Raw genomic sequence first — 18,673 nt, 5'->3', positions numbered from 1 at the left:
ATGGCAAGACTACGTCTCACATACTTTGGACATGTTATCAGGAGGGATCAGTCCCTGGAGAAGGACATCATGCTTGGTAAAGTAGAGGGTCAGCGAGAAAGAGGAAAACCCTCAATGAGATGGATTGACACAGTGGCTGCAACATGGGGCTTAAGCATAACAAGAATTGTGAGGATGGCACAGGACCAGGCAGTGTTTTGTTCTGTTGTACACAGTGTCGCTATGAGTTGGAACCTACTCGACGGCACCTAACAACAACTAACAATGTAAGCATGTATGGGAGGCTGTGAGTGTATTACGCAGCCAAACCTTCATGTAGGGTTTTAAAGTTGTCGATGTTGTTAGTTGCAATCGAGTCGATTCTGACTCACAGCAACCCCGTGTGTGGAGTATAGCTGTTCCATATGGTTTTCAAGGCTGTGAGCTTTTGGAGGCAGATCTCCAGGCCTGTCTTAACAGGTGCCTGAGTGGGTTCAAACCAGCAACCTTCCAGGCGAAGTGTCCTGGGCCTAAGCATCTGTGCCACCCATAGACCCGATTTTTATAGTAGAGACTGTAAAACAAATGGCCCTCACGGAGGTCACCTAACCTATGTAGAACCACTGGACTGTCCTTCTGACCCATGGGCCTCCCCACTGGAAGACCAAATGCAGAATGACTACCTACTACCTGGGTCCACCCTCACTGCCTTCTGACTTGCCATAGCCACTGATCACTACTCCTGATGTCACAATGGCCTTACTCTCTTTGGATCCAGGCTGCTGAGTCCTTGCCATGAATGAGGTAGCTCAATAAGTCTAGAAAAGCCAATGAGCCAACGATAATAGAGGAAATCAAGATATTCATCCCAACCTAAGCCAAGAATCAATTTCCTGTGAAAGCTAAAATTGTACCCAAGAAGAACTATATATCTATATCTGCGCACAAAAAACTGGGTACCTGTTAAAATGGAATTGACTTAGAAGCCTAAAGAAACAGATGTAGCAATAGGTAGTTAGCAATTATGAACACAAATACTTACACTGATAAGCATATATATAAATATATATGTGGGTATGTATGTGTACACATATACATGCATTTAAATATATGCTTGCTAACTGGATATCTATCTGTAAAAAACTGAAACAAGACCCATACCTCACACTATGCACAAAAACTAACTCAAAACGTATCAAAGAACTAAATACAAACTCTAAAATGATAAAGATCATGGAAGACAAAATAGAGACAATGCTAGGAGCCCTAATACATGACATAAACAGAATATAAACTATAAGTAACAATGCACAAACACCAGAAGAGAAACTACATAACTGGGAACTCCTAAAAATCAAACACTTATGCTCATCAAAAGACTTCACCAAAAGTGTAAAAAGACAACCTACAGACTGGGAAAAAATTTTTGCCTAAAGACAAATCCGGTCAGCATCTAATCTCTAAAATCTGTAAGATACTGCAAAACCTCAACAACAAAAAGACAACTAACCCAGTTAAAAAATGGGCAAAGGATATGAACAGGCACTTTGCCAAAGACATTTAGGCGGCTAACAGACACTTGAGGAAATACTCACGACCATTAGCCATTAGAGAAATGCAAATTGAAACTACAATAAGATACCATTTCACCCCAACAAGGCTAGCATTAAGCCAAAAAACACAAAATAATAAATGTTGGAGAGGTTATAGAGAGACTGGAACACTTACACACTGTTGGTGGGAATGTAAAATGGTATAGCCACTTTGGAAATCGATTTGGTGCTTCCTTAAAAAGCTAGAAATAGAAGTCCCATACAATCCAGCAATCCCGTTCCTTGGAATATACCTTAAGAAAAATAAGAGCTGTCACACGAATAGATACATGCACACCCATGTTCACTGCACCAATGATCACGATAGCAAAAAGATGGAAACAACCTAGGTGCCCATCAATGGACGAATGGATAAACAAATTATGGTACATTCACACAATGGAATACTACGCAATGATAAAGAACAACAATGAATCCGTGAAACATAACACAGAGAAATCTGGAAGGCATTACGCTGAGTGAATTAAGTCAGTCTCAAAAGGACAAATATTGTATAAGACTGCTATTACAGAACTCAAGAAAAGGTTTAAACACAGAAGAAAACATTCTTTAATGGTTACCTGGGTGGGGAGGGAGACAGACAGGTACTCACAAAGTAGATAGCAGACAAGAATCATCTTAGGTGAAGGGAAGGACAGCACACACTACAGGGGAAATCAGCACAACTGGACTAAATCAAAGCTAAGAAGTTTCCTGAATACAATCAAACACTTCGAGGGACAGAGTTGCAGGGGCAGGGGTCCGGGGACCATGCTTTCAGGGGACATCTAGGTCAACTGGCATAACAAAGGTTATTAAGAAAATGTTCTGCATCCCACTTTGGTGAGTGGCATCTACGGTCTTAAACGCTAGTCAGTGGCCATCTAAGATGCATCAATTGGTCCCAACACACCTGGAGCAAAGGAGAATGAAGAACACCGAACACACAAGGGAAGTATTAGCCCAAGAGACAGAAAGGGCCACATAAACCAGAGACTTCATCAGCCTGAGACCAAAAGAACTAGATGGTGCCCGGCTACCACCAATGACCGGCCTGACAGGGAACACAACAGAGTCCCTGATGGAGCAGGAGAAAAGTGGGGTGCAGAACTCAAATTCTAGTAAAAAGATCAGACTTAATGGTCTAAGACTGGAGGGACCCTGGGAGACATGGCCCCCAGAGTCTCTTTTAGCCCAAAACTAAAATCATTCCCGAGGCCAACACTTCAGACAAAGATTAGACAGGACTATGGACATAAAATGATACTCGTGAAGAGTGTGCTCCTTAGCTCAAGTAGATACATGAGACTAAATGGGCGGCTCCTGTCCAGAGGCGAGACGAGAAGGCAGAGAGGGTCAGGAGTTGGTTGAATGGACACGGGAAATCCAGGGTGGAAAGGAGGAGTGCGCTGTCACAGTATAGGGAGAGCAACTAGGGTCACATAACAATGTATAAATTTTTGTATGGGAAACTAACTTAAATGGTAAACTTTCACTTAAAGTCCAAAGAGAAAAATAAATATATGCTTGCTCGCTAGGTGCCGTCCAGTTGGTTCCAACTCATAGCGACCCTATGTACAACAAAACAAAACACTACCCAGTCCTGCGCTATCCTCACAATCGTTATGCTTAACCCCATTGTTGCAGCCACTGTGTCAATCCATCTCGTTGAGGGTATGTATATAAATGTATATATATAAATGTATACATGTAAGTGTATATTTCAAGCAAATATACAGGCAGTCCCCCAATTACAAAAGTCTGACTTACAAACAACCTGTAGTTAGAAATCAACTCCTGTGAAGCCTATTATATTAAAAATTCAAGGTACATAAAATGGTTCCTAATCACAAATGGGCATTATCTGCAAAGTGCATCGATACATTATTATTACCATTACTGTATTATTATGTTAAACATGTTTTAGTGTATCTGAAGTGTTTAATGTTTTTTATTCATAGAAAGGTACACTATATCCTATCTACTAGAACAAATATTTGACTGACATTAGATAGGAACCATCCCTAACTGTTCCAGGTTACGTACAAAGTCACCTTAAAAACAGACTTAGGAACAGAACTCATTCATAATTCAGGGACTGCCTGTATTGGTCATACAGTTTTGCACTGTTACTAACCTAAAAGTTGGCATTTTGAACCCACCCAGTGGCACCATGTAAGAAAGGCCTGGCAATCTGCTTTTGTAAAGATTACAGCCAAAAAAATCCTGTGGAGCAGTTCCACCTTGTGGACATGAGGTCACCATGAGTCGGTATAGACACAATGGTAATGCTATTTTTGGGTAAATACATATATATTCCAAGCAAAAAGCCTGAAAGGAAGAAAAAATATTTCCCCAACACCCCAATGCAGTAAACCCCACTTAGAAGGCCTGGATGGCTCCTGGGCCTTGCTTGGTGGTTTTTAGTCAGGAAAGGGTGGAGAGAGGGGCCACAGGGAGGAGATAGGTGGCAACTGTGAAGCATCAGTGCCATCCAAGGGAATGCGGAAATTAGAGAACAATATCATTAATATCACATGCAAGTAAGTTTTGCTGAAGATAATCCAAAAATGGTGACAGCAGTACACAGACAGGGAACTGCCAGAAATTCAAGCCGGATTTAGAAGAGGATGTGGAAGGAGGGATATCATTGCTCATGTCAGATGGATCTTGGCTGAAAGCAGAGAATATCAGAAAGATGTTGACCTGTTTTATTGACTATGCAAAGGCATTCGACTGTGTGTATCATAACAAATTACGGTTAATATTTCAAAGAATGGGAATTCCAGAACACTTAATCTTGTTCATGTGGAACCTGTACATACACCAAGAGGCAGTTGTTCGAACAGAACAAGGGGATTATTTAAAACCAGGAAAGGTGTGCGTCAAGGTTGCATCCTTTCACCATACTTATTCAATCTGTATGCTAAGCAAATGATCTGAGAAGCCGGACTATATGAAGACGAACGCAGCATCGGGAAGACTCAGTATCAGCCTGCAATATGCAGATGACACAACTTTGCTTGCAGAAAGTGAAGAGGACTTGAAGCACTTATTGATGAAGATCAAAGACTACAGCCTTCAGTGTGAATTACACCTCAACGTGAATAAAACAAAAATCCTCGCAACTGGACCAATAAGCAACATCATGATAAATGGAAAAAAGACTTAAGTTGTCAAGGGTTTCATTTTACGTGGATCCAAAATCAATGCTCATGGAAGCAGCAGCAGTCAAGAAATCAAACAACTTATTACATGGGGCAAATCTGCTGCAAAAGACCTCTTTAAAGTGTTAAAAAACAAAGGTGCTGCTTTGAGGACTAAGGTGTGCCTATCCCAAGCCATGGTATTTTCAATTACCTCAAAAATGTGTGCAAAAACTGGACAATGAATAAGGAAGACTGAAGAATTGTTGCCTTTGAAGAATGGTGTTAGCAAAGAAAAGTGAATATACCATGGACTGCCAGAAAAATAAACAAATCTGTCTTGGAAGAAGGACAGCATGAATGCTCATTAGAATCAAGGATGGCAAGACTTCGTCTCACATAATTTGGACTTGTTATCAGCAGGGACCACTACTGAGATACAGACATCATGCTTGGTAAAGTAGAGGGTCAGTGAAAAAGAGGAAGATCCTCAAGGAGATGGACTGACACAGTGGCTTCAACAATGGGCTCAAACATAGCAACAATTGTGAGGATGGCACAGGACTGGGCAGTGTTTCATTCTGTTTTACACAGGGTTGCTATGAGTTGGAACCAACTCGAGGGCGCCTAACAACAACAATGCCATCAAGTGGAGTCTTTTTGAGGAGTATAACTGTACGTTGTAGGTAATTCCTGTAATACGAAGAATGGTGGCTTGGGGGACACTCACAGGATTCTGGGGCCTCACAGGGCCACCTCCAGAGCAAGTATGAAAGTGGTAGGGACAGGGTCTCCCACAAACAAGCCCCAAGTTGCCAGGTTCTGTGTGCCGTGGGGGCATGTCCTCAGTGGCCGCTATATTAAGGAGAAGAGCAATATGGTATTCCTTCCTAACTCTGAATGGTAATAAAGAACTTTCTGAAGGACAAAAAACATGTGCCTTGGCTCCTTAAGAATGGCTAGTTTCACCCAGACATGGCAGCCACCAAGGCCCGAGCCTTGGCTTCCTCAGACCAACCTGCCTGGCACCCTGGTTGTCTGCCTTGTTCTGACCCATCTCTACTGCTTCCTCGGCCAAAACTGCTCATGCCTCAGAGAGCTCTGGATTTGCGGGACCCTGAGTCTCCTCCAGTCAAAGGCCTCTCCAGAAAGCAACACTGGTGGTTTAGTGGGCTTGGCAAACAATTTCTACTTTATGGCAACATTGCACCAGAAATGCCAGTGACCCTTCACTAGGACTTCACCCTCTGCCCCTTTAATTGAAAGAAAAACGCCAACCACTGTCCAGCTTCCCTAAAGAATGATGCCTTACCATCTTGCCCACTTTTGGGAAGCGAGCTCCCATATCTTCTGCTGACTCTCACAATCTGTATGTGGGCGCTAAGTTTCCCTCCTTCCTGAAGAGGAAAAAATTTCTCTCCTCCCAGATGCCCTGTGGGTGGACCTAAATCTATTCATATCTGCCCCAATGCCCACCAGGGTACATTCTAACTTGAGCTTTCTTACACCTCACTGAAAAGCCAGTTGGACAAACCCATGAGGTCTCTAGGAGTTGGACATACAGGGGGGCACCCACAGGCAATGTGGCATAAAAGGTAAGGGGAAACTCAAAACACCAGACCATGGGCCTGAGGGCCTGGCTCTTCTCAGTTGACACCTCCAGGGTTTCTGACAACCTTGGTTGTACATGTAGGTCGGGAGGGGAGCCCTGTGCCATACCAGGGACAACAGACGATACAGCTTTGCGTGGAGAACACACAGGTGTGTGTATGCCCAGGAAGGCCCATGTGTTTTAACTGGGAGCATTCGCAAGGGAATGTGGATACTTTGAGGTTTCTTTTAGACACACTGGGAGAAATTACAGGATAAACAGCCTCTCTGTATACTTGTGGTCCACGTGAAAATAGAAAACGTCTTTGTTTAAAATGCTACCACCACATATGCTAGAATAATGCAATTAAACTGATGCTATCCTCCTCGTCCTCAGAATACTGACCGATGCTCATTCAGAAATACATGTTTAAGCAGAATTTGTATGTGTATTTACTGCAGTGTGCTGTGAGGTAAGTGTTGCCTGGTTTCAGCTTGTCTCTGAGAGTTGCCTAAGTCTTCTGGGAACCCTCCGGGTGGTTCCACTCCTGCTCACAGTCAAAGTTTCACAGGAAAAAATATCCACAGCCCATATACTATGGTCTTATTAATGACTTTTGTTTCTACCACTCACAAGTAGTGGCACAGCAAGTTCCACCCTGTACCTTTCCATCTCAGGACTGTCTGGTTTTTGTGCTTGGTACTGGAAATTTGATGACCTTTTTCCTCAAAGTCTCACTTAGCTTTGCAGACCGCCCAGACATGGGCCAGAGCCTTCTCTGTTGGCAAACCTGCACTTTCCTCCAATGCCAGCCCGCCCAACAACAGACATTCATACCGCAGTTCAGGGGATGCTCAAAGGATTCCGCTTGAAGACAGTATGGCTCCTCTATACATGTCCACCCTGCCTCCCCTCCCCAGCCTATTACCAGTCACCTCCCTTGCTCAGAGAAAACACAAACCAGTGTCCAGCCTCCCTAAACTTGTCAGTATCTGGCACACTTTGAGGAAAGCCCCTCACTGACACACCTTTTGTGGCTTAATCATCTGGAGGTCTTCTTGCTCTAGATTTTGTTGTGTTTTGCAAGTGGAAGACAGGAATCATACCTCCTCAAGTCATCACACTTTCAGGTTGGTTTGTCACGAGACTGAATTACAGAGTGTAGAGCTATGTATATCATGCTGCCCCTTACGCCCCTCCCAAGCCTTCTGCACTCCTAGAATATTCCAGCAACAGCTTCTAACCACTTCCTCACTTGCCTGGCTGATCAGGAGAAATCACGGGAGAAACAAGTAGGGAGGGCTCAACTCAGAGCAGAAGGCAAAGGCCTTCAAGACCTGATTCTTCTCAACAGGTTCCCAACAGTCTCTCCCCACAGGAGGCTTGAACTGCTCCTTCCCATAGGTGAAGTGGGTAGTCAGATGGTCCTCTCTCAGGCAAATGGCCTCATAGGGATCCAGCCTTCAATGGCTTTCCTCTCTCCCCTGCCCTGTAGGACACTGACCTTCCATTCTCTGCACCTCTGCCCTTAAGGTGGACACAGATCCTCTCTATGTTATTCCATGCATCTCCAAGGTCAACTTACACAATGAGGACGTCACTCAGAATCCTTTCTACCATGTTGGAAAGCCATCTAAGAGTCTACCAGTGTCACCCAATCATGAATCTATGTTGAGAGGCTCTCCATCCTGAGGATTCTCAACTACCAGAAACGACTGCATTTAAAAAATACAGTAAGATAAACTGTCACGAGTAAACTGTTTTTGAAAGGAGAATGGACAGAAAAAGGTAGGCTCACCCATAACACCACTGCCTACATATTTGGCCAGTGTTCACTTTCCTGTCTTTCTTTTGAGTGTGCTTCCTCTGTAACAAGATGTAAGTATGTCCTTGACTCGGAGCCCCGGTGGCGCAGTGGTTAAGAGTTTGGCTGCTAACCAAAAAGTCCGCAGTTCAAATCCACCAGCCGCTCCTTAGAAACTCTATGGTGCGGTTCTACTCTGTCCTATAGAGTCGCTATGAGTCGGCATCGACTCGACAGAAATGGGTTTGGATTTTTTTGTTTGACTGTAAGTTGGACTGCCATTCATAATCAAATTGAGCAAGGTACGCCACAAACTCAATATATTACATATACCCATGTCCTTTAGTTTTGGAGAGTCTTTTCTTGGTTTTCTTTCTTTCCCTCAGAGCTTTGATAAGTCTTTCATGTATCAGTTGTTGTTGTTAGGTGCCATCAAGTTGATTTCGATTCATAGCAACCCTATGTACAAAAGAACAAAACACTGCCTGGTCCTGCATCATCCTCACAATCGTTATGTTTGAGCACACTGCTGCAGCCGCTGTTAAGAACTCCTTCTGAACCAGTCATAAAACAGTAACCTGTCCTCACATGCGATCCCACCGTCTCTAAACAGAAAAGGTTAAAAGGTGGCAGTGTATACTCCATACCACCAACTCAGATACTATTATTTTTCCACTGACAAATAATGAAATGAATTTTTTGTTTGTTCTACTGTGTTACATCTTGGGTGAACAAAAATTTCTTACTAAAGCACACTGTTAAAAAATATCTCTTTATTTCCAGTAATTACACAAACATAACTCAGGGGTGATGTAAAAAATCAGGTCACACAACCACCTCATGTGAAATCTGAAGACATCTACCCCCTAAAAGCCTATCCTCTGTGGCAAGCACAATCATTACTTTGCCTTTTAACTCTCAGACCTTTCTTCCCAGCTTCTGTGTGTGTGTGGCTGCAATTGAGTAAATATGGAAGAATATATATGAATATATTCACAAGAATGTTCCTTCTACTATAAATGAAATAAGAGACCCTCAACTGATCAACAGCTCATTTTACTCACTCATAAATGGGAACCAGGTATCTCCATCATCACTACAGTCATCCAAGACATTCTCTTTAGAGAGAAAAGGGTATTTATTCTACTGTATGGCCATGTTATAATTTATCTAACTAATCATTCCTAGGTTGACATTTGCACCGTAAGGTGTACCAGACACATACACACAAAACTTCTTACCTACGGGGTTATTCACTGCTGCATCCTTTGTAATTTGAAAAACAAAGAGGGAAGCCAAGTGTTCTATGAGCAAGAACACTTAACCAGTGTCCCTAACCAACCTCCCCCCACACATGCAGGAATCCTAATCAGCTGTTAGAAACAAAGTGAACAGGACCAAGGAATACATCTTCTCTGTAGAGACCAGTAAAAGCAGCAAGGTGCAGAAAACTATATAGCATGTATTGCTTTTGATGTCTAAAGACAGCTAAATGAAAACATGCATCTGTGTTCACTTCCACTTACATTAAACACTAGAAAGAAAAGGGAAATGACCCAAACATCTAAGGGGAAATAAGTTTTACGTGAAAAGCTGTCTGAATACAAGAAATTACACACAGAAAAGAAGCCCATATTACTCTTTCAAAATAAAGTGCATTAACACATTTTCTTCTGATTTTATCTGTTTCTCTTGCCTATGTATTTCTGTATTTCTTAGCAAGAAACAGGGATAGCCTTACCTTTTCAAATGTCCTATAAATCTAGTTCCAAAATCTTTAATCACTTAAAAATCCTGATTTAAAAAAAATTCCCATATAGTACTGTTATTTCTTTACTCTTTAAAATTCAGCGTTCCCTTTTCTACCTACTCATCTTAACAATGATTTAAAAAAAAAAAGTCACCAGGCAATCCAACATTTGGAGGGCACAGCAGTTGATGGGATAGAGCGTGTAGCCTTCCAAAAAGATACAAGTAATTTTTTGACAAAAAGGCAATCCTAATCTTGATAGTTATAGTAGGAAGAATAATGGCTCCCAAGGAGTCCCTTATCCAAATCCCTAGAACCTGTGACTATCTCACCTTCCATGTCAAAGGCACTTTGCAAAAGTGATTGATTTAGTGAAAGTGATTAAGGCTAAGTACCTTGAAATGAGATTATACTGAATTGGCCCAATTTAACCACACATAGCTTAAAACTGGAGAATCTTTCCTAGCTGTAGTCAGAGGGAGACTTGACTACTGAAGAACGGTCAAAGAGATGCAATGTTGCTGGCTTAGAAGATGAAGGAAGGAGACCATGAGCCATGTATGGGCGGCCTCTACAAGCTGGAAAAGGCAAACAGATTCTCCCTAGAGCCTCCAGAAAGAAATGCAGCTGTGCCAACACCTTCATTTTAGCCCAGTGAGAAGCACAACAGACTTTGATCTACAGAAATGTAAGAACATAAATTTATGTTGTTTTAAACCACTAAATTGGTTGTAATCTGCTACGGCAGGAACAGAAACCTAATTCACCACTTTATTCATACAAAGGATGTTCTCTCACCACAATGGAATAGAATTAGAAACCAGTGAACTTGAAGGACCTTTCAAAAATGTAGAAATAATGGAAATAAAACACCACCCTCTGAATAACCAATGGGTCAAAGAAAAAATTACAAGTGAAGGTAGAAAAAACTTTGAGAGTACTGAAACGAACACACAACCTATGGGATACAAAGAAAAAAGTTCGATGAAAATTTATAGCGGAAAACGCTTACACTGAAAAAGAAAAAAGATCTCACATCAATAACCTAACTTTACAACTAGAGAAACTAGAAAAAGAAGAGCAAACCAAGCCTAAAGCTACTAGAACAAAGGAAATAATGAAGATTAGAGTAGATACAAACGAAATAGAGCATAGAAAAACAATGAAGAGAATCAAAGAAACCAAAAGTTGGCTCTCTGAACAGATCAGCAAAATTGACAACCTTTGGCTAGAATAAGCAGGAAATAAAAAGACTCAAATTACTAAAATCAGAAACGTAAAGTGGGTATATTACTAGAGATGTTACCAAAATAAAAGGGACTCTAGGAGAATACTATGAACATTTGTACACCAACAAATTACATAACTTAGATGAAACGGACAAACTCCTAAAACACACCAATACCAAAACTAGCTCAAGGAGAAATAGAAAATCTCAACAGATCTGTAACAAGAAAAGAGATTCAATCAATAATGAAAAACTTCTCAACAAAGAAAAGCCCAGGACCACATGGCTTCACTGGTCCATTCTCCCAAACATTTAAATTCTTCAATAACCAATTCTTCTCAAACTTTTCCAAAAAACAGAAGAGGAGGAAACACTTCCTAACTCATTTTTTGAGGGCAGCATTACCCTGATACCAAAGCCAGATAAAGACATAACAGGAATAGAAAACTATTAATATAGTTTATTATATTAATAGTTGATATAATACGGTATTAATAGTTAATATAACATTTATAGTTGTAAGGATTAATATCCTTCAACTGTAAATACAAAAATCCTCAACATATACTATCAAAGCAAATCCAGAAGCATATTAAGAGGATTAAATATCAGGACCAAGTGGAATTCATCTCAGGAATGTAAAGGTGGTTCAGTGTACTAAATGCTTCTGAACTGTATACACTTAAAAATGATTCATTTCACGTTACGTGAATTCTACCTCATTTAAAAAAAAACATTTAAAAAGAGTATAAAAGAAAAATAGTCGATTTTGACACATATCCCCCAAAAAGAATAGACTCTAAGACATACAAGAATTTTGTATTTGATACAGGCAATCTCCTAAATCAGCGGGAGTAAAGATAGACTTGGAACAAAGGGGCAGTCATCTCGAAACAGACTCTTGGTTCCACACCTCACATCCTAAACCAGGATAAACTCTACGTGGACCCAAGAATTATACATATGATGAAAAGAATCATAAAACTACTAGAAGAAAGCATGGATTCATTCTTTTATAACTCTGGAGTGGGGAAAGCTTTTCTAACTCAAAATCCAGAAGCCATCCAAGAAAACATGGATAAATGCGAACACATAAAATTCACCATGTTAAACAAACCAACCGACCGACCCACAATCAAAGTCAGAAAAATACTGCAAAATGGGACAAAAAATTTGCAATGCACATTAGTAATCTTTCAGACATAAAAAGAGCAAGCTCCTAGAAATCCATGAAGGGAAGGGGCAACAACCCAACCGAAAAAGGCATGAACGTCTACAGAGAAAAAAATACAAAAGGCCCTAAAAAGCATGAAAGATTCCCCAGCCACTCATAACAAGGGAAACGCAACAGAAACGACACTTGTACAATTTCTTACATGAGTTTCCAACCATGGCCTGCCCCTCTGAACAGCCGGTACTACTTGCTGTTTCCCACCCTGTCTGGCTGTCTCAAAGGTCCCAAGTCGTCACTTCCTATTTTCATGCAAAGATTTGTCCTACACAGAGTCCTAAACGCCATTCCACGGGCAGGTGTTCTCACAAGGGGTCCGGGGCCAACTGCCTTGTGCTCTTCACCCTTAAAATAGCTGCGATCCCACTGCAAATACTACTGGCCAAGATGGCTAATCTCGAGCCATTCTAACAGTTTCAAATACACAGAATGTGAGAGGTTGGATTTCCTCAATCATTCTTCATTCAGGACATTTTCCCTCTTCAAATTTAGTCCCTGCTAAGTTTCAACCTTCGAGGAGCACAACCGACTTGTGAAAATTGACCCCGGTCACATAGGTCCCATTACCCCATTTAACCTAGCTCGTAGTGGCATCTCCTCATAACCTCTTCTGAGAGAGCCATTATGTGACGCTGCTGGTTTTATCTAAATAGAGTCAATTTACAGCAAGGATTCGTTTCCCAGGCCGATCCTTGAGACTGGTTTCTTGCGAGGTTTTCAAGAAAGTAAAGGGAGGAATTCAGCCCAACTCCACCTAGGACACTCACCTCTCCCCACGCCCCGTCCTAGGAAGCAGCAGATCCTTTCCAGGTAAGAACCAATTCCTGCCGGGGGAGGAGCGGGGAGGGGTCTCGGGCCACAGGGCCACACAGCCAGGCCCCAGCATGGGAGGGCGGCAGGGAGCCATAGGGGCTTCTCCCTACATCCCCCGCGACACAACCCAGGAGAGCGGTAAAAATCGGCGCCACAAGCACCGAGGCGACCGGGCAGCGGCCACCAGGCCCGTGGTCCCCCGCCGGCACGGCCGCCACGCGCTGAGGCGGGGAAGGGCCTGGAAGCCAGAACCGCCGCTAAGGCCACGGCTACCGTCGGCCCGCTGACCCCGCGTCAGGGAACGGAAAGATGGAAAGCTGAAGCACCTACCCGCTTGGGGCCCCGGTGCGGGCAAGGCCGCGGTGCTTGCCGGGAGCCCCCACCCCTGCCGTAAAACGCGCCGCGACGCCCCCAACTCCGTGCTCCTCTCCTCCCCGGAAAGGGAGGGGTGGGAGCCGGCGTCGGGGGCGGCCGGGAGGGTGGGAGCGGCCCGGGGCTGGGGTGAGGCTGAGGGGCGGGGCGCGGGCGGCTGGGGAAGGCCGGGGGGAGGGGGGTGGGAACCTACGTGTTTTGTCACCTACGGGGGAGAACCGATTTGTCTCCCTTCGAGTGGGATACCCGCCGGCAAGATGGCATGCAAAGACTGAGACAGAAGGACCAAATGGAAAATTTACCATTCGACAGTCGCGAACCGAATCCCGTGTAAAATAAGTTTAAGTAAGTACACTTTCAAGTGATTTTGAAAAGTTTGTGACAGTCCTACATTCCAGGTTAGGAAAGCCTGGAGGGCTCCCTCCCCAGGTGAGAGGCCGGTTCCCAAGAGCCGCAGTGCTGTGCACCCTGTCACCTTCCACTCTGTCAAGGACCTGCCAGGGCGCCGGCGCCTCCCGCGTGGCCTTCTGGGAGTGCCAGGTGGAGGCCACACCGCCGGCTAGGGGGTGGGGCAGCGCTGAGCCCACAGGCGTCAGCCCCTCGAAGGATCCCCCTGCATGCTGGCACCTTGTTTTAGTTTTTCCTTCCTTTGTGAAAAAAGGAACACACGCCCCTTACAAAGTACTGTTCAAAAAAGGAAACACCTGGAGAGAGGGAAACTAAGGTCACTGGTGGTGCCACCACTCAGAAATGAGGAGTGTTATATTGGTCGTGTATCCTTCCAGCAGGTCCCTGGGGGGTGCAAATGGTTAATGAGCTAGCTGCCATCCAAAAGGTTTGAGTCCACCCAGAGTTGCTTCAGAAGAAAGGTCTGGCAATTCTACTTTAGAAAAATCAGCGATTGAAAGCCCTGTGGAGCAAGCAGAGTTCTCTGGCACACGTGGGGTCGCCATTAGTCAGAATTCACTCAAGGGCAACTATTTTGGTCTTTTGGTATCCATCCAGCAAGGAACAGAGAAAGAGAGAAATAAAGCTTGCTTTAAACGAACAGACTACCAAACTCCGAACAGACTACCAAACTCCGAACAGACTACCAAACTCCTTAGGCCCAGCGGTAACCTGTTGGGTTACTGCTACTGGGTTACTAATGGATGACTGTCAAAGTATTTTTATTTCCATTGGCAAATGGAATATGTGCTTAATTTTATTTTAGGATAAAGGAAATCTTCACAAACACCGAAGTGTTTCCAGTCAGAAGTGAAATCCTCCCCGCTGAGATCCACACCTCGGTGTAACCACCCTTAAAAGATTGGTGTGCACTTGTGTACTAATTTTCTGTGTATATAACATCATTTGAATACATACACATATATATTTAAACAACACTTTTAAAAGAAATCCATGGCCTCTGCAACAACCACAAATCAGCACAACTGGCCTGATTTCCCCCTACCCGTCAGAGTTCCCTGCCCCAATTACACTCCCCCAGTGAGAATCCTAGGGGCCCTGGTGTCGCAGTGGTTAAGAGCTCAGCTGCTAACCAAAAGTTGGGCAGTTAGAATCCACCAACGCTCCTTGGAAACACTACAGGGCAGATGTTCTCTGTCTTCTTGGGTCGCTATGAGTCGGAATTGACTTGAGGGCAACTGGTTTGGTTTCTTAATGAGGATCCTCACATGCTCAGCTCCCTCCCCACCATGCACACACCATCTGGTGGCAGGCTGTCTCTCAGCCTAGGGCCCAGGCCCTGACTCACAGCCTTTTGTTGGTCAGAGGTGGGTGGGAATCTCCAGGGCAGGGGGAAGGAGGAATATGAGGCTCCTGAGATGCTTTTGCCCTGGCCAGGTAGCACGTTTTTTTTTTGTTTTGTTTTGTTTGGGTTTGTTTTCTTTTGGATTTCAGGTCAATACAGGAACTCTCACAAAACCTAGTGGCCTTCAACTAGTAGGGGGTGAGTTGGAGGGAGGGGTAAATCATCTGCCACAACTTCCCCACCTAGCAGAAAGTGAAAAGAGCTTGGGCCTCCCCCCAGGTAGGCTTACATGACAAAGCCCTGGTCTCTGAATCTCAGCTACCCCTCCCTGGATTCCTCCTTGTTTTTCTTCTCCTTCACTTCAGGGAGTATTGGTCATTGTGTCAGGCAGAGAAGCAAGTCACAGCCTTTCTTTTCTGTCTCCATTCCCTGGACAGACACGGATTGAATAAGTACTCATCCTGCCACAAAACCAAGGTGTACAGAGGCTAAACTGCTTTGCCAAGGTAAACCAGCTTAGCACAGGATGGATTCACAGAGTCAGGGATCTCATATTGCAGACCCTTTGGTCTCTCCATGAAAATGGCTAATAAGCATGTGAAGAGATGCTCAATACCATTAGCCATAAGGAAAATGCAAATCAAAACCACAATGAGAAACCACTTCACACCCAATAGAATGGCCACAGTCAAAAAGTCAGATAATAACAAGTGTTGAACAAGGATGTGGAGAAATTAGAAGCCTCCTATGTTACTGGTGGGAATGTAAAATGGTGCAGACACTGTGGATAACAGTTCCGTAGTTTCACAAAATGCTAAATATAGAGTTACCACGACCCAGCAATTCTAGAAGTATAGAATACCCCCCCAAAATGCAAATATGTCCACACAAAAAATGTGTACAGGAAAGTTCATAGCAACAATGTTTCCAACACCCAAAAGAGAAACTTGCCAAATGTCCATCAACTGATGACTTGATAAAAACAAATGTGTTATATCCATACTGTCATTCAGCCATAAAAAGAATGAAGTACTGTCACATGCTACACATGGATGAACCTTGAAAACATGCTAAGTAAAAGAAAGCAGACACGTTTATGTGAAATGCCCAGGATAAGCAAATCCACAGAGAACGAAAGTGGATCAGTGGTTGCCAGGGACTGAGAGGAGGAGGGAATGGAAAGATACTGCTAATGGGTATGGCATTTATTTTGGGGGTGATGAAAATATTCTAAACTGAATTATGGTGATGGTTGCACAATTTGTTCAATATGCTAAAAAAAATTTAAGTGTATTCTTTAAAATGATGAATGATATGATAGCTGAACTAAATATGAATAATAAAAAGTAAACCAGGACATAAATTTAAAAACTTTTAGGTAAAAAATTGATGGGAAGTTTTAAAATATGGGTGAATCAAAGTGACATTACTAGAACCCACTAATCTGTCTTTACGTCACTATAATTGTGCCAACCAGATACCTTGTGTGTTCTCATAAAATACAGTTGGAGTACACAGTATCAACTATGAAATCTTCTTGCCAAAATTATTGAAGCTAAATCTAATCTAGTCCATAGATGTAACTATAAGAAATACTGATTATAAAGGAACATTTTTAGGCTCAAGGACACAACAGTGAAGCCAAGAATGTGCTAATTCAACAAGACAAGTAATGCAGTCTGTTCACTAATGAAATGGCAAAGAAAAAAAAGGAGAAGGGCTTTTATAGATTAAAAGAGGATGTTTCAACAATTGCTATGTATGATATTGTTTGGCTCCTAATAAGAACAAAATAAATTCAAAAGGCATATTTAGGGCACTCAAGGTAATTGAACATGGATATTTTTATTTGGCTTTAGGGAATAATTGTAATTTTTCTTAGATGCAATGATGGCTCAATCCAGATGTATAGGTGTTTATAGCTATCTGAAATAAAAGTGCTGTACAAAATCTAGACTCTTGTTTCTCACCTAGTGCGAGGATACCCTTCCTCACTGGAATTGAGAACTCTTGAGTGCTGAGAATGTTTCTGTTTCATGGATGTAGGGCTAACGGAGTGTGTATTTCACTACTTGAGGGACAATAGCTTAGCTAAGCAGAAAAGCCTGATCAGTATCTTAGACCACAAGCCTGTTTCCCAGGAAACGAGGGCATGAAGTCACTAAGGGCCAGAGTTGATTACATCACAATGGTTTTCCACTATAAATTCCAGAGCAACTTTAGGCTTGGGCTTATTTCACCTAAGGTGTGTAATGGCTAGAAGTGTTTGTTTCTGTGTTTTTCACACAGCTAGAAAAGGACTGGGCTCTTTTATCCTGCTGAATCCTTTCTTTATAAACTTGATTTGTATCTGTGGAAAGGTACTCAACAATACTTTCTTTTCCTTATCAGATCACAGAATTGTGAGAAAATCAAAGAGCACGATTTACAGTTAGTGCTGCACTGCAATGGTGTGGACCCAGACTTCAAGCTCAGACAAGGTTTGACATTGATTTTACTCATCTGATAGGTATGTAACATCATTCTTAATTTTATCCTGATTGTGTTTTGCCCACTTCTGTATCACAGGCTCCTTGTGAAAGGCAGGTCTCCCACTGAACTTCCTGTTAACATCTGATAAGGTATTGTGTCCAAGGGTATGCAATAGGTATAATTGTTAATTATGATGATCATGAGGGTTCTGCCTGCGTAATTGGAAAAATTACCTATTTGGTAAGTTTCACCACCCTGAATTTGGCTTAAACTCAAAGCTCCATAAAAGGTCATTATTTTACTATAGCTGAATGCCTTGATTTCTAGAAGCCTGACTTTCTGAAATCCTTTAATCCATTTCATACTGGTACCTTGGAGGTTTGGTAGAAATCGTTTGTACATTAGGCTTCAATTAGTACTATAGCTATGTTCTTAGTGCTCAAGGTTGAGCAAAATAACACTGGCCTCTTTCAGTAACCTAGATCTATAAAAGTAGATCAATTTATATTTTCATACACCTTAGAGGTAGTAAAGAATTTGAAGCGATCCTCTTTGTCCCCCTAGATTGCTGAAGAAATGATCTTCTCTCATCCTACACTGGTAGATAGCTATACTTTCTGGAATGACGCCTGAAGGATGATGTGAAACTTCCCTTATGAATTGTACTCTGCTATGTGGCCTTTTATTTAAGCAGTTTTATTTATACTTAATTGAAATCTGTCCTGGGAAGGATCAAGTATGAACTCATTTGCCAGGTCTTTAAAGGAAGAAAACAATAGCTATTGAATGCCAAATATATATTCTTTTACTCCATAGCACAGAACATGCTTACGGTAATATTCAAAGATGAATGCCTTATTTTCATTTCATGTATTATTCTTTTGTGCTTTTAATACTAATACATATCGTCAACAAATTAGAAACTTATATAATTGAAAAAAT

At 42.5% G+C, this 18,673-nt stretch overlaps 1 long non-coding RNA gene across 1 annotated transcript in view; it reads right to left on the bottom strand.

Annotated features, from left to right (window-relative positions):
• LOC111821161 (uncharacterized) overlaps positions 1 to 13,526 on the bottom strand; it is a 33,061-nt gene extending 19,535 nt beyond the window's left edge. Inside the window, exon 1 of the long non-coding RNA XR_002824625.1 lies at positions 13,465 to 13,526. This is a non-coding gene — a long non-coding RNA (uncharacterized LOC111821161). The remainder of the gene's footprint in view (positions 1 to 13,464) is intronic.
• Positions 13,527 to 18,673: the final 5,147 nt, after the last annotated feature.

The sequence above is a fragment of the Trichechus manatus genome, unplaced genomic scaffold (assembly GCF_000243295.1).
Source record: "Trichechus manatus latirostris isolate Lorelei unplaced genomic scaffold, TriManLat1.0 scaffold00068, whole genome shotgun sequence".
Lineage (NCBI taxonomy): Eukaryota > Metazoa > Chordata > Mammalia > Sirenia > Trichechidae > Trichechus > Trichechus manatus.
Note: the sequence above shows the minus strand (reverse complement) of the source record. Positions and strands in the feature narration are given on the sequence as shown.